This window comes from Monopterus albus, unplaced genomic scaffold (genome assembly GCF_001952655.1).
Source record: "Monopterus albus unplaced genomic scaffold, M_albus_1.0 scaffold203.1, whole genome shotgun sequence".
Classification (NCBI taxonomy): Eukaryota; Metazoa; Chordata; class Actinopteri; order Synbranchiformes; family Synbranchidae; genus Monopterus; species Monopterus albus.
The window spans coordinates 122,100-135,198 of record NW_018128083.1 but is presented as its reverse complement, the minus strand read 5'-3'; the positions used below and the strand labels follow the sequence as shown (position 1 = coordinate 135,198).

The 13,099-nt window shown below is 40.2% G+C and overlaps 1 protein-coding gene across 4 annotated transcripts in view; it reads left to right on the top strand.

Annotated features, from left to right (window-relative positions):
• Positions 1 to 13,099, top strand: part of iqsec1b (IQ motif and Sec7 domain ArfGEF 1b) — a 248,188-nt gene that overhangs the window by 128,660 nt on the left and 106,429 nt on the right. The window lies entirely within an intron of this gene.

Here is a 13,099-nt window from a genome sequence, read left to right as displayed (position 1 = left end):
GGGCTTCAACCAGCATTATCACAAACATCGGCACCCCACAGGTATGTGTCCTCAGTCCCATCTTCTACACCCTATTCACCCATGAGTGTGTCACCTCCCACAAACACATTATCCTAAAGTTTGTGGACGACACTACAGTGATAGGTCGCATCACTGCCGGGGACGAAGCAGCCCACAGGAGGAAGGTGGCCGGTCTGGTGTCATGGTGCAAGGACAGTAATCTCAGCCTCAACATGGACAAGACAGAGGAGATGATAGTGGACATGAGGAAGGAGAGGAGATCTCATCGGCCACTGTTCATCTGGGGGCTCGAAGTGGAGAGGGTGAGCAGCTTCAAATACCTGGACATCCACATCAGTGAGGACCTCACTTGGACACATAACACCACACAGCTGGTCAAGCGGGCCAACAGCGGCTGTACTTCCTGAGGAGGCTGAGGAGGTTTGGCATGTCGCCTAGGATCCTCAGCATCTTGACCAGCTGCATCACTGTCTGGTATGCCAGCACTACTGCTATGGACCGCAAGCGCCTGAAGAGAGTGGTAAACACTGCGGAGAAGATCACCAGGACTCCACTGCCCTCTCTGCAGAGCATTTACCACCGCAGAGTGTGTAGGAAAGCTGTCTCCATCCTCAAGAGCCCCACCCACCGCCAGCCCGGACTATTAATACCCCTGCCGTCCGGTAGGAAGCTCAGAAGTGTGAAATGCAGGACCTCTAGACTGAAAAACTCTCACTTTCCCTCTGTCATCAGACTCCTAAACAGCTGACTCAGGATCTACCTCATGTAATTCCATCTGTACTGTTTACATACTCATTTTGCACATGTACAATTGCACACTCACAGCTGAATATTTGCACTTCTCAGCTCCCACATCATAAAAAAATTCAGTACTTATTCCAAAATTTAGCTGAACACAAGATTAGACTTTTTTCCCCAGACAGTGTGCAGTGACCAGTAACACTGTTAGATTAGATTAGATTAGGTTAGATTGAACTTTATTGTTATTAGCCATGTACAAGTACAAGGCAAGGAAATGCAGTTTAGCATCTAACCAGAAGTGCAATAACAGCAGTGCAGAGTGCACAGGATCTACAGTATGAACAGTCAGAACTAATTTACCAATGGATATGTACAATTGATATTTCCAGTAAGATATGTAGGGTAATGTGCGATATACAACAGACTATGGATTCAAATTACAGTAATGGATAAGGTACGTTAATCTTATAGAACATTGGTGCAATGAGATGAGATGGAATGAAACAGTGCAGAATAAGAAGATAATAAGTTCCATGAGTGAACAGTTCAAAGGATGTAAATAATGCAAAGATAAAGATAAATATACAGTATCTGCATATGAACATTGTGCAAATCAATACAGAGCAGTATCCTGTGAGTAGAGTATGTGCAAATTAATAAATCACTCAGTGTTACAGGTAACAGAAGTGTATTGCATGAGTCCCGGGAGGAGAGATGAAAAGGGGTGAGGTGTTTAATGGTATAGAGGAAGGCAGTGGGGGGTCAACGGGGGATAGAGTTCAGTAAGGAGACAGCTGTGGGGAAGAAGCTGTTCCTGACTCTACTGGTTTTGGTTTGTTTGTTATGACTTTTCTGAGTATGGACATTGTTTTCATCAGAACTCTGGCGAGTTGTATGTCTTTATTTTCTGCTTGTGCATAGTCACTCTCCTAAACTGGTCATCAGTACGCTGTTGGTTTAATCAGCCTGTCTGTCTTCCTTGTGCACCTACTGTATATTGTGTTTCTGCAAGACTGCCACAGTCCTCTTTGGTACTTACCCAAGTTAACCATATTATACCTGTGTTCATACATGTATCAGCCTTTTAGTTTCCTACCAATATTCCCCACCTGTGAGCGAGGAAAACTCCAAATGTCTATGGCGCTGGTCAGTCCTTATGACACTATGGTCACCTCGGTGTGTTGGCCACAACACCACTTAAGGCCCATACATTCCCAGAATGAATCAGGTGCTTGAAGTTGCAGTTAACGATCCTTTAATCCAATTTTCATACAAAGATTACATGTGGGTGTGGTTTTCCTGCAAATAATATAGATACAAATACAATGAATAAGGATTTAAGATATATGCACCTTATAAGCACATTACCGTATGCATAAGTATAATACATATTAACGTAAAACTGGATGAGCAAAGTATACAGAGATCTGTTATGTGTAAACTAATTCAAAATTAAGTTACCACACATGCTTAAGGAACACATCCTGTATCGGTTACAAACAAACCAAATGCTCTTATTGTGAAGGTCTAACCAGATATACCACTCCCGGTGGAGTCACAACCCCTGTTTAGCGGTATACAGTATGTGACGAACCCGTCTTTAGCGTCGTAACATACAATATATCACCACGCTTCCCCATAACCCTTAAAGGGCCCATAACCGATAATACTTACATAGTATTAACGCACAACCACATATCTCCATCACTAAGTAGACAAGCACCACTCAACACTCATACTACACCCCAGTGGAAGTGACGTCAATAGGCTACATCATGCTTCAACTTAAAGGGCCCTGACCTAGGAAAGTAACCACTACAGTATAAACTTTGGGCCTTTTTTACACGACCAGTGTTCCTCTCTGGTCCTGTACTCCTGTGTTCCTGCCAGAGAATACTTCCCTGTTATCCCTCTAAGAGTTCATTTTGCCTGAGCACTCCATCTGTTAACCATCTCAAATAGAGCTGTTACCTGCCTGAAGTCACTAGGAGTCTGTGAGGTTATGCTTACCAGTGTTTACCTTTACATGCTGCAGTAGATACTGCAAGGTAGTTACTCACATTGTAACTGCTATATCTGTGTACTAGTCTCCAGCCTACCTGGGTTAAATCATTGTTCACTCTTCCCCATACCTCTTGGTTCACTCTGGGTTCTCAGTTTTCCTTAACCACCACACAAGTCTGCAATTCAGACTCAGCTGAATACTTGCAGAACTACTATGTACTGTTTTAGCACCTTTCAGCTCACTGTTCTGGTTTTCAGACCCACAAACCTCCTGATCTGGTGCAGTCTCATTCCCCTCAGGAGCTGGTAGAGCCCAAAACGGTGGTCAAAGCAGACATATTGGACTCATATTCATTAGCTGTACAGAAACATGATTTGAAATGATAATGCTGCTCTGTGTCTTCCAGATATGTTAGCAAGCCACTGTTTGCAAAATCTTCTTAAAGTGATAATCTAACAGTGTTGTGTTTTTAACTTCTTTCCCTGCCTCCAAGAGGTTGATTACTTTGTCTTCATAAGTTTGACAAAGTTGTAAGTAGTGTAATGCTAAATTGTTGAAACACTATTTAAAGGTTAAATGATGTCAAGCTGTTCTTATTTGTTTTTAAGAGATACGTAAATGTCCTAATTTACACAGCAGCTAGAGGTCCTTGCGGAGGTGACTTTCACTAGTTAAAGATGCAGCCAATGCTGCTGTTCTGGTGAGGGATGCCTCACATAGTGTAGGTTACTGTAAAACATTCCAACCCTGGTACTGTATTGCTGGAAAAGACCATGACTCTATCGTCCTATTCCTGAAGGTGTATCTGTATTTTTCAGTGAAGTTCCCATAGTGTTGTAAAGGGTTCCTATGTTTGTCTGTGTTTAAATAATTTATTGATCAAGACCGCTGAGTCAACCATTGAATGAAGTGGTTTTACAGTAAACTGCAGCTGAAAATGAACAGTACCACTGTCTTCTCTTGCATGTGCCTTTTGTCGTGACAAATATTTCTGTAATATTAAACCACATTTCAGTGATGTGGTCTGACTGTGAACGCTTGTGATAGTCAGGCCCTGCCTTTAAAGCACAGGATATTTAACAAAAGCAACATGAACAATCTTTGACTGGGCATGTGTCTGTTGAAATGTCATCCTTGGTTACTGTGTAAACACTCACCATATCGAGTTATATGGTGATTGGACTTTTACAGAACCATTATCTTAAATGTAAATGAAGCCTTAGTTTGGGCTATAACATGAAATGGGAACATCTTTACTGTCTTCTAAATTCATGCAAACACTGCACTGAACAAACACTAGCGCTGAGGGTGATTTTAAAACTCCCATCACAGCCCTTTTGGGACAGTTGATCAGTTGTAGCCATGGTTACAGAAGACAAGTGTTTAAGGCAGTTTGAGAGCTCAAGGATAGGGACAGTCAAGTTAAAATGGCAAGATAATGATGAAAATCCTTCAATAAAGCTGCAGTAAATGAAAAGAATTAAGCTTTATGATTAAGCAACAGTGGAAGTGAGAGTGAAACAATACTTTTCAAGTAAATTTGTTATATATAAGGTAATTAATTATATAAAATGTAATGCCACCAATCGTTTCCACATACAGCGAAAGGTTGGTTCAAACCAGGAAGGCTGGCAGAGCTTTAGCAGCCATGGCTGCTATTTCATTTTCAGCCTGACATCCACACTGAAGAAATGAATGTTCATCTCTATTTCACATTTTAGTTCCAGATAATAGTCACATTAATTTATGTTACACCTGCAGCTGTAATTCTCTCTGGTTTGTTCCTCTTCCTATATACTTTTCACTTCCTTCTGTAGTCTCTGCTATCATCTAGGAGTAGCGTTCCCTCACTGATGTAACCCCATGTATATTTAAGTTTTAACAGTTATTGACATGTTCATGCCAATTATTCTTACCCATAACTGTCTCTCACACAACCTTGTCTCTTTTAATGAGAAGTTGTTAAAGTTTATGCCACCAACACAACTAGAAAAGTGAATAGTTTATTCAGGTAGCGAAGTATAACATGAAATTTCTCGTTTCACATACAACTCATGGTTATGTGTGTCAAGTATGTATGTGACTTTGAAAGCGAAGTGATAGTGGCCGTAACTTGCTTGTGTTACTGCAGATACATCTGTTACAAATGTCAGACGTATGTACAGTGGTGTGAAAAAGTGTTTGCCCCCTTACTGATTTCTTATCTTTTTGCATGTTTGTCACACTGTAATGTTTCAGATCGTCAAACAAATTTATATATTAGTCAAAGATAACACAAGTAAACACATCATGCAGTTTTTAAATGAAGGTTTTTATTATTAAGGGAAAACAAAATCCAAAACTATAGAGCCCTGTGTGAACAAGTGTTTGCCCCCCTGTCAAAACACTGGTTTATCGCACCTGAGTTCAATTTCTCTAGCCATTCAGAAGTGGACTTGCTGGTGTGCTTTGGATCATTGTCCTGCTGCAGAACCCAAGTTCGCTTCAGCTTGAGGTCACAAACGGATGGCCGGACATTCTCCTTCAGGATATTTTGGTACACAGCAGAATTCATGGTTCCATTTATCACAGCAAGTCTTCCAGGGCCTGAAGCAGCAAAACAGCCCCAGACCATCACACTACCACCACCATATTTTACTGTTGGTATGATGTTCTTTTTCTGAAATGCGGTGTTACTTTTACGCCACACATAATGGGACACACACCTTCCAAAAAGTTCAACTTTTGTCTCGTCTGTCCACAGAGTATTATCCCAAAAGTCTTGGGGATCATCAAGATGTTTTCTGGCAAAACTGAGACGAGCCTTTATGTTCTTTTTGCTCAGCAGTGGTTTTCGTCTTGGAACTCTGCCATGCAAACCATTTTTGCCCAGTCTCTTTCTTATGGTGGAGTCATGAACACTCACCTTAACTGAGGCAAGTGAGGCCTGCAGTTCTTTGGATGTTGTTGTGGGGTCTTTTGTGACCTCTTGGATGAGTTGTCGCTGCGCTCTTGGGGTAATTTTGGTCGGCCGGCCACTCCTGGGAAGGTTCTCCACTGTTCCATGTTTTCGCCATTTGTGGATAATGGCTCTCACTGTGGTTCGCTGCAGTCCCAAAGCTTTAGAAATGGCTTTATAACCTTTTCCGGACTGATAGAGCTCCATTATTGTCTTTCTCATTTGTTTTTGAATTTCTTTGGATCTCGGCATGATGTCTAGCTTTTGATGATCTTTTGGTCTACTTCACTTTGTCAGGCAGGTCCTATTTAAGTGATTTCTTGATTGCGAACAGGTGTGGCAGTAATCAGGCCTGGGTGTGGCTAGAGAAATTGAACTCAGGTGCGATAAACCAGTGTTTTGACAGGGGGGCAAACACTTGTTCACACAGGGCTATATAGTTTTGGATTTTGTTTTCCCTTAATAATAAAAACCTTCATTTAAAAACTGCATGATGTGTTTACTTGTGTTATCTTTGACTAATATATAAATTTGTTTGACGATCTGAAACATTACAGTGTGACAAACATGCAAAAAGATAAGAAATCAGTAAGGGGGCAAACACTTTTTCACACCACTGTATGTCGCAAAAATGTAAACCTTTTTATTTGACACTGTGTTTCTGCATAGCCACTGAAAACCACGGGCTCTTTGGGCTCTGTATTCAGTATACATTAGCTCTGGAGCTGGTTAATACTGCTGTGCTGCCTGACTGCCACAACTGTGTCTGGCTGTAGTGACCAAATATGATGCAGTTTCAGAGACAGGGTAGGAGGGACAAAGAGGAGCAGAGGGATACTGCTTGAGTTTGTTTTGACTCTCACTTCACCCTTAACAGTCAAAAAATAGAGGGAGAACTTAGTTAATTCAGCCTTAACCATAACCAGTACATGTCTAACATGGTCTTATACTTATATAGAACTTTTCCATGCAAAGAAGCACACTCAAAGCACTTTACACGATTTCACATTCACACACACAAGCATTCATAAACAGAAAACCCTGATAGCACTGCCAAGGAGTAACTTGGGGTTTAGTGTCTTGCCCAACATCACTTTAACAAATAGCCTGGAGAAGCCAGGATTTGAACCACCAAGCCTCTGGTGAGGAGTCAACCTCCTGGGCTACAGCTGCCCCAAAAACCCTAATCTAACCCCTAACCTTAAACCAAGGTTCAATAATTAACATGGTAGGGACCACCATCTGATCTCCATGAGCAAGGCAAAGTACCCAAAATGTGTGTGTGAAAACAGGTTCCAGTCCCCACAGTGTGATTAATACCAGGCATGTTTCACACTCACTGCTGTTGAACCAAGTCTGCAGCAGGCAAGCTTACAGTGTGTCAGTACATGGATATGTGTTTCTCTTTCCAAGACAAAGCTAATCAATGCCTTGGATGTTGCAGCCTGCCTTTCTCTTTAGTGTTGCAGAGCCTGACAACATCTTAACACTGACATTTCCACCCCTCCTTCATTAGGAAGTACAAGACAGGATTACAAATGTCATTATTGAATTAGAGTAATACTGCAATCCAATTTTTGAACATAGCGGTGCCGCTTACGCTCTTGCTCTGCAAATGATTCAGTGCAATATACAGATCTGTCACTACATCTTATGCATTCAGTATGTAAAGGTGGAGCAACTGAAAACAGCTTAGGGAAAAGAACAAAAAGTCAGATAAGGAGCACAGCAGCCTTAGCAGAACGGACCACATTACTTCTTTATTTAAATTTATATCAAACATGGAAGCCAGATTTCAAACAGCTGCAAGGTTTTCTTTTTAGTCTGAAATCGACACTCTGCAGCAATACCTCTGTTATACATAAGATCCTCTTTGCACTTAACCTGTTAATATAATATAACTACATAAAATGTCGACTTGACCAGAGAGATGAGGCATACAGAATCAAATAGAGAGGCATAAACACTAGAATATAGACAGAACATAGATTGAACAGTTCCTTGTGTGCTCACTCTTTTTTTGTATATCGTACACAAACATACAGTCAAACTACTATCTTAAATACTTCCACTTGCATTTTTTTTTAGTTATACTATGCACCTGTCTGTGTGGCTGTGGTAGTCAAGCTGCTGCTGTAGGATTCTACTGATAAAATTATGACTACTGTTGCACATACATAATGTTTGTATTACAATGACATACACAATAATAACTCATGACCCTATTACACTATATAAAGTTGATCTGGCTGACATGTTAATATATAAATAATGATTATAGCTGCTTTAGGGTTACAGACATTATCAATATCAAATATGAAAGCTGAACATTTGATTGCTGAACATTTTTATCAGCTGCTATACAACATATACACTTACGATAATAAAAATAAATATGAACTTAGAATCAATTAACCAATGTTATATCCAGAATAAAGTGACTATAATCAATCAGTACTTTTATAAAAATGCATTAAATGACAATGTAACAGTGGTAAGTCATAATGATATCATACATAAATCTGTAGCTTCCTTTAACTTCACTGAGCTTTACTGTGAATTTCAGCTCCTTCTGTCACTGTATAGCCATCCAGGAGACCAGAGCTTTCCCACAGGAGTTACTTTCCAGTTCATCAGGTCAGGTACTGCTCATATCTCACTTGCATTACAATTTTTTTTTTTTTACTGAAAACACATACAAGGCAACACTGTATAGAAATTTTTGGCAAACCAGATGTATAATTAAAATGCTACATGGAATGCTGTGTTATGTCCGACATAAACAAACCATGTGGCCTGGACCAAAACCGAGAAAAAATTTGCAAACTGAGCAAAATCACTTCATTTGCTAATATAGGAAAATGCACTGGTTTCCACTGATTGGACAATAAAACACTAATGTTGCAGTCAATTGGAATGACTCCAAATTACAAGAATTCAGTACAGAGGTATAAAATTGAAATGCTAACGTCAGCTTGTTAATGATGCCGATATATCCATGTTATCCAGCTACAGTACTTGCGCATCTAGCCGTTAAGAAAGCCACATCTCTGTCAAATTTTAGTCCTTTGGATGCTTTTATTGCTCTCCATCTCTGGCCAAACCAGTGTTAATCCTGGTTTTGCTTGTTCTTTGCTGCACTCTTTCTGTGCTACAGAACACGGCCTCTTGGGTCTAACAGCTCTGCTCCCATCCTGCACAGGGAGCCTCCACAGTCCATCTCTAAAATGAACCATACTGGTTTAAAAACGAGTCTTATAACCTTGGATCAGTGGTGGCATGGAAGAAGTGCAGTGCAGGGGGTGGGGGTTCAGTGTTTTGCCCAAGGACACTTCAACATGTGGACTCCAGGCACCGAGATTCGGACCGTCAACCTTTCGGTTGGGAGACGACTGCTCTACCCACTACACTACTGTCACCGGTGTGGGTGTATGTGTTCAGTTTACAGTACTGTATGCACATGTGTGAAGGTAATATTAACACTGTATTACCTAACTGTCAGAGGCTTGTGCATCTCTGGTTTCTTCCCAGTGCAATAGTTAAATGGGAGGACAGATGTTCACTGGCCAGTGTAGGAGAAAAACTGGCTGAATTAACAGTAGCTACTCCTGATGTAACATTGCACTCCTACATCATTGTCAGACTCATGATGGACAATTTAAAAATAGTATCAAAATTGATGCAGGAGAGCTGTGACGTAGGGATCCACAGTGAATGACACAATGAACAATCTGGTTTTATTTTACAATGTCTGTCTTTTTTATTTAGAAATCTGTCATTTCCAATTGTGTTATTTCTTCATTCTGAGTTTTATGATTAGTCAGAGCTGCAGAAGTGTTCAAGAGATGAATGCAGATGTTTTGGAATTAAAAATTCATAACAGTGTTTATTGTCTTGTCTAGCAGTGCATAAAATTAATAATGTGTCAGAAATCAATGGGCGTGTTTCTGCTTGAATAGAGAGGAAAAAACCAAGATCATTTTGTCATTGGGTCACTTCAGGCACAAATCTATAGTAATACTTTGAGAGGAATGGAGGAAACTGTTTCTAATGTTCTGCATACATTAGCCTATTTTCAGTTCACTTGTTTTGATCCAGAGTAGCTGAAATGTTTTTAAGTGTGGCCTTTTTTTTATTTGAGTAAAGAACCAGGCCTCATAGAAGGAGGCTCACATTTACTGTAGAATGTCGTCAGATGACAGATTTTAAGAAATTTCTTCTATTTCCTCATATTAATTTTTTTTTTCATAATAACTCCAAAGACACAGAACTCCTGAAAATAATCTTATTGTGTGTGTGCATGGATATCATGTGTTTATGCATAAGTCTGGCAGCTACAGTAAAGCAGATCACACATGATCATTTACTAGGCTGCCTTTCCTTACTTACTATTGGCGTGCATGTCATGCTCTCCATTTTAGCGCAGTGCCTAATAAGTATACACCGATAATGGTGGCAAATAAAACTAAAGATCCATAGGGATTTTTGAAACAATGGCTTTTTATATTTATCTATAAGTAAATATAGGCTTCTTGTTTCTAGCTGATGTCTGTTTTAGCTAGCTAGTGTAAGCACATGTCTAAAGCTAAAGGTCTATGGTTTGGGTGAAAACTGTCTTTGCCATCTGCTTCCCAGCATGTTTCCAACAGGTCAGTTTTTAAAGCAGAAGCTAGCATAAGGGTATCGAATATGCAGATGGTGGCTACACATAATACTTTAATATTCAGTTTTTCAGATTTGCTTCGCTTTTACAAGAGGAACAACCATTGAGTTTCAACATGATAATAATGCAAGTCTGGTTGGAGTTAAACTTCCTCAAACCAAATAAAGACCCCAACAGAGCTGCCATTGTTTCAGTACTAGTCCTTGGCTAACGCACGGTGGATGGTCCAGTTTTGAACATAGCCTTTAACTCCACATAATAATACAGTTAGCTGATGATGCTTGTCTAAGGAAGCAACATTAAGTCACTGCTGTAGGTCATAGGCTAGTTGGCTGGACATGTGCTGGTGGCCTGTGGTGAAGCAGATAAACAGTTTAATCCATTACTTACACTTCTGCTCTAACGCTCTTGGACTTGGAAAAGTGGTAAAAAAGACAACACCCCCCAAACACTTAGTACAGCCACATGCACACCACTTAGAGGAATCCCAGATGTGACAATGTTGAACACTTAAAGGGACAAGCAGCACTGATATTGTTGCTTTTGGCATATTGTAGAGTTTCATCTTCTCTACCTGCCTCAGGACTTGTTTGGATGAAGAGGGATGGTAAATAAATAAATAAAGGGATGATCACTCTTTGTTCTCCCAGGTCCTCCTCAAGATGAAGTTGTTCTTGTCCTTGAACTTGGGAATTGTTCAGTTGTGATTCAATTTGTAAGTATGGCTGCAAATACATTCCTTGTTTCCTCTTGTCGCACCAGTACTGAGTATGTCTTACCTGCAACAATGGCTTGCCTTGTGAACATCCTCCAAATCTGAATGTCAGATTAAGTTGTTTTCAAATTGCAAAATCTCATAGTGACTGAAGCATGTGTGCTTCAAAACATTCCCTAACATCATAGGGGCTCTGAGATGCTGATGTTGAGTTAGATCTGCAGTGACTCACTGTAACCTCCCTGCTGTGAGAATCAGAAGGAAATTTTCAAATATGCCTCCTGTGCAGTCACAGCCACTTTCTTTTGACCCAGGTTATTTTTCTATTCTTTGTTCACTTGGCTGAGACAGCTTGCTGTCACACTTTGAGTGCACTGGAATGAGAGATAATTAACCGCGATGATAATGGCCACCATTTGCTATTTCGATTAGTATCATTTTAATCATCATTACATTGTTGTTTGGCTGTGACATAACATTAATAGGATGTTGTGATAATGTGTACAGAAGGTGATGGCAGTGGCTGAAGAGGCCTGAGAGAAGGTGGTTTCTGCTATGCCTGCAATGGTGAGGGATAGTGTTGGAGAACACAAAGGGCATGTTTTGATGAAATGTACCTGGAGTTACAACAAACTTTGGACTTTTCTAGAGCTGTGTAAAGAACAGTTCCATCACTAAACAAGAACAGAATAAAGCCACTCACTTGAACTGACATATTCAATGAATGAGGGATCACAATGAAAGCAGGCATATTACAGTACTATGTTTTACTAAAAGTATGGGCCTGTCACCCATTTATGCTCTCACATATGAATATTTTCACTTTTTCATTAACACAATCCATTCTTTAAATATTTTTATTTTTAAGTTTATACTGTACACTATAACGATACATGCATTTTAGCTGTACAGTTCAGTAATTTTCTTTGGTTCGATACACCATGTAAATTGATGACTGCTGAATTGCTAATATTCTCTAATTAATTTGACAGTGTTAAGGCTGTTGTTTGTCTGCTAACCCATGCTTGTCAGGTTAGCCCCTAGATGTATAGCAAATGTTGTTGGTTTGGCAAACACAAGAGAGATTAGAGTGCCTCTATGACTTCTGTTATTTTGGAGCAGCATGGTTTCCCAGTAAGGCACTATATGGAGATACCAGCCAGAGAGTGGTGAAATTAAATAAACCATGTTAGACATTGGTTCAACCAAACTTCTATGTACAATATATGTCTCTGGAAACAAATGTGTGTTTTGACACATAAAATGAATCCCTCTCCCTGCTCCACTACACTTCACCCACAGTCTGACATTACAATGAATAAGAATGCTACAGAAATATTCACTCAGCTCTCTACATCTGCTGATATACATTCTTGATCTAAATCACATTTTGTTGTTTTTTTTTCACTTTTCCTTTCTTGTTCTCTCTAAAAGCCTTTCTTTTCTTGCCATCTTCAACGCGTACAGTGCGTTTCTGCAGCTAATGCTGGAATCTGAAGCTTACTGGCTGGCCTGCGAGTCAACCTCGGTGCGAGGGGAGGAGTTAGACCTGACCCAGGATGCATGAGACCATCCTTTGTGGAAGTTCTTGGGTCCTAGAGACTTGAGATGAAGGCTCTGAGGAAAGGACGTGTCATGTCATGAATAACATGTTTCCTTAAGTCCTCTCCCCTCGTGTTTTCCTCGCATGTTTTCTTTGCATTTTACATGGGCAGAACTAAGACACAAGGAAAAGATGCAAGTGAGGGAAATTACGGTCTTTATAAGAGACATGAGATGCAGTCATTGACTGACAGATGTGAGCTCCCATCCATGATGCTGGCCTTCTCTGATTGGTTAGCACGGTGATGCTCACTCAAAAAACTTCACAGGGAATCTCTGCTTGGCTGCCAGGCCATTCAGTCTGAGTCACAGGAGCCTTGGTAGCACCTCTCCGCATATGTTTTAGAGAATATTTCTGCTGAAAAAAAGGTACATGCTGTACCTTTAAACTTTTTGGTATAAGCTATTTGATTT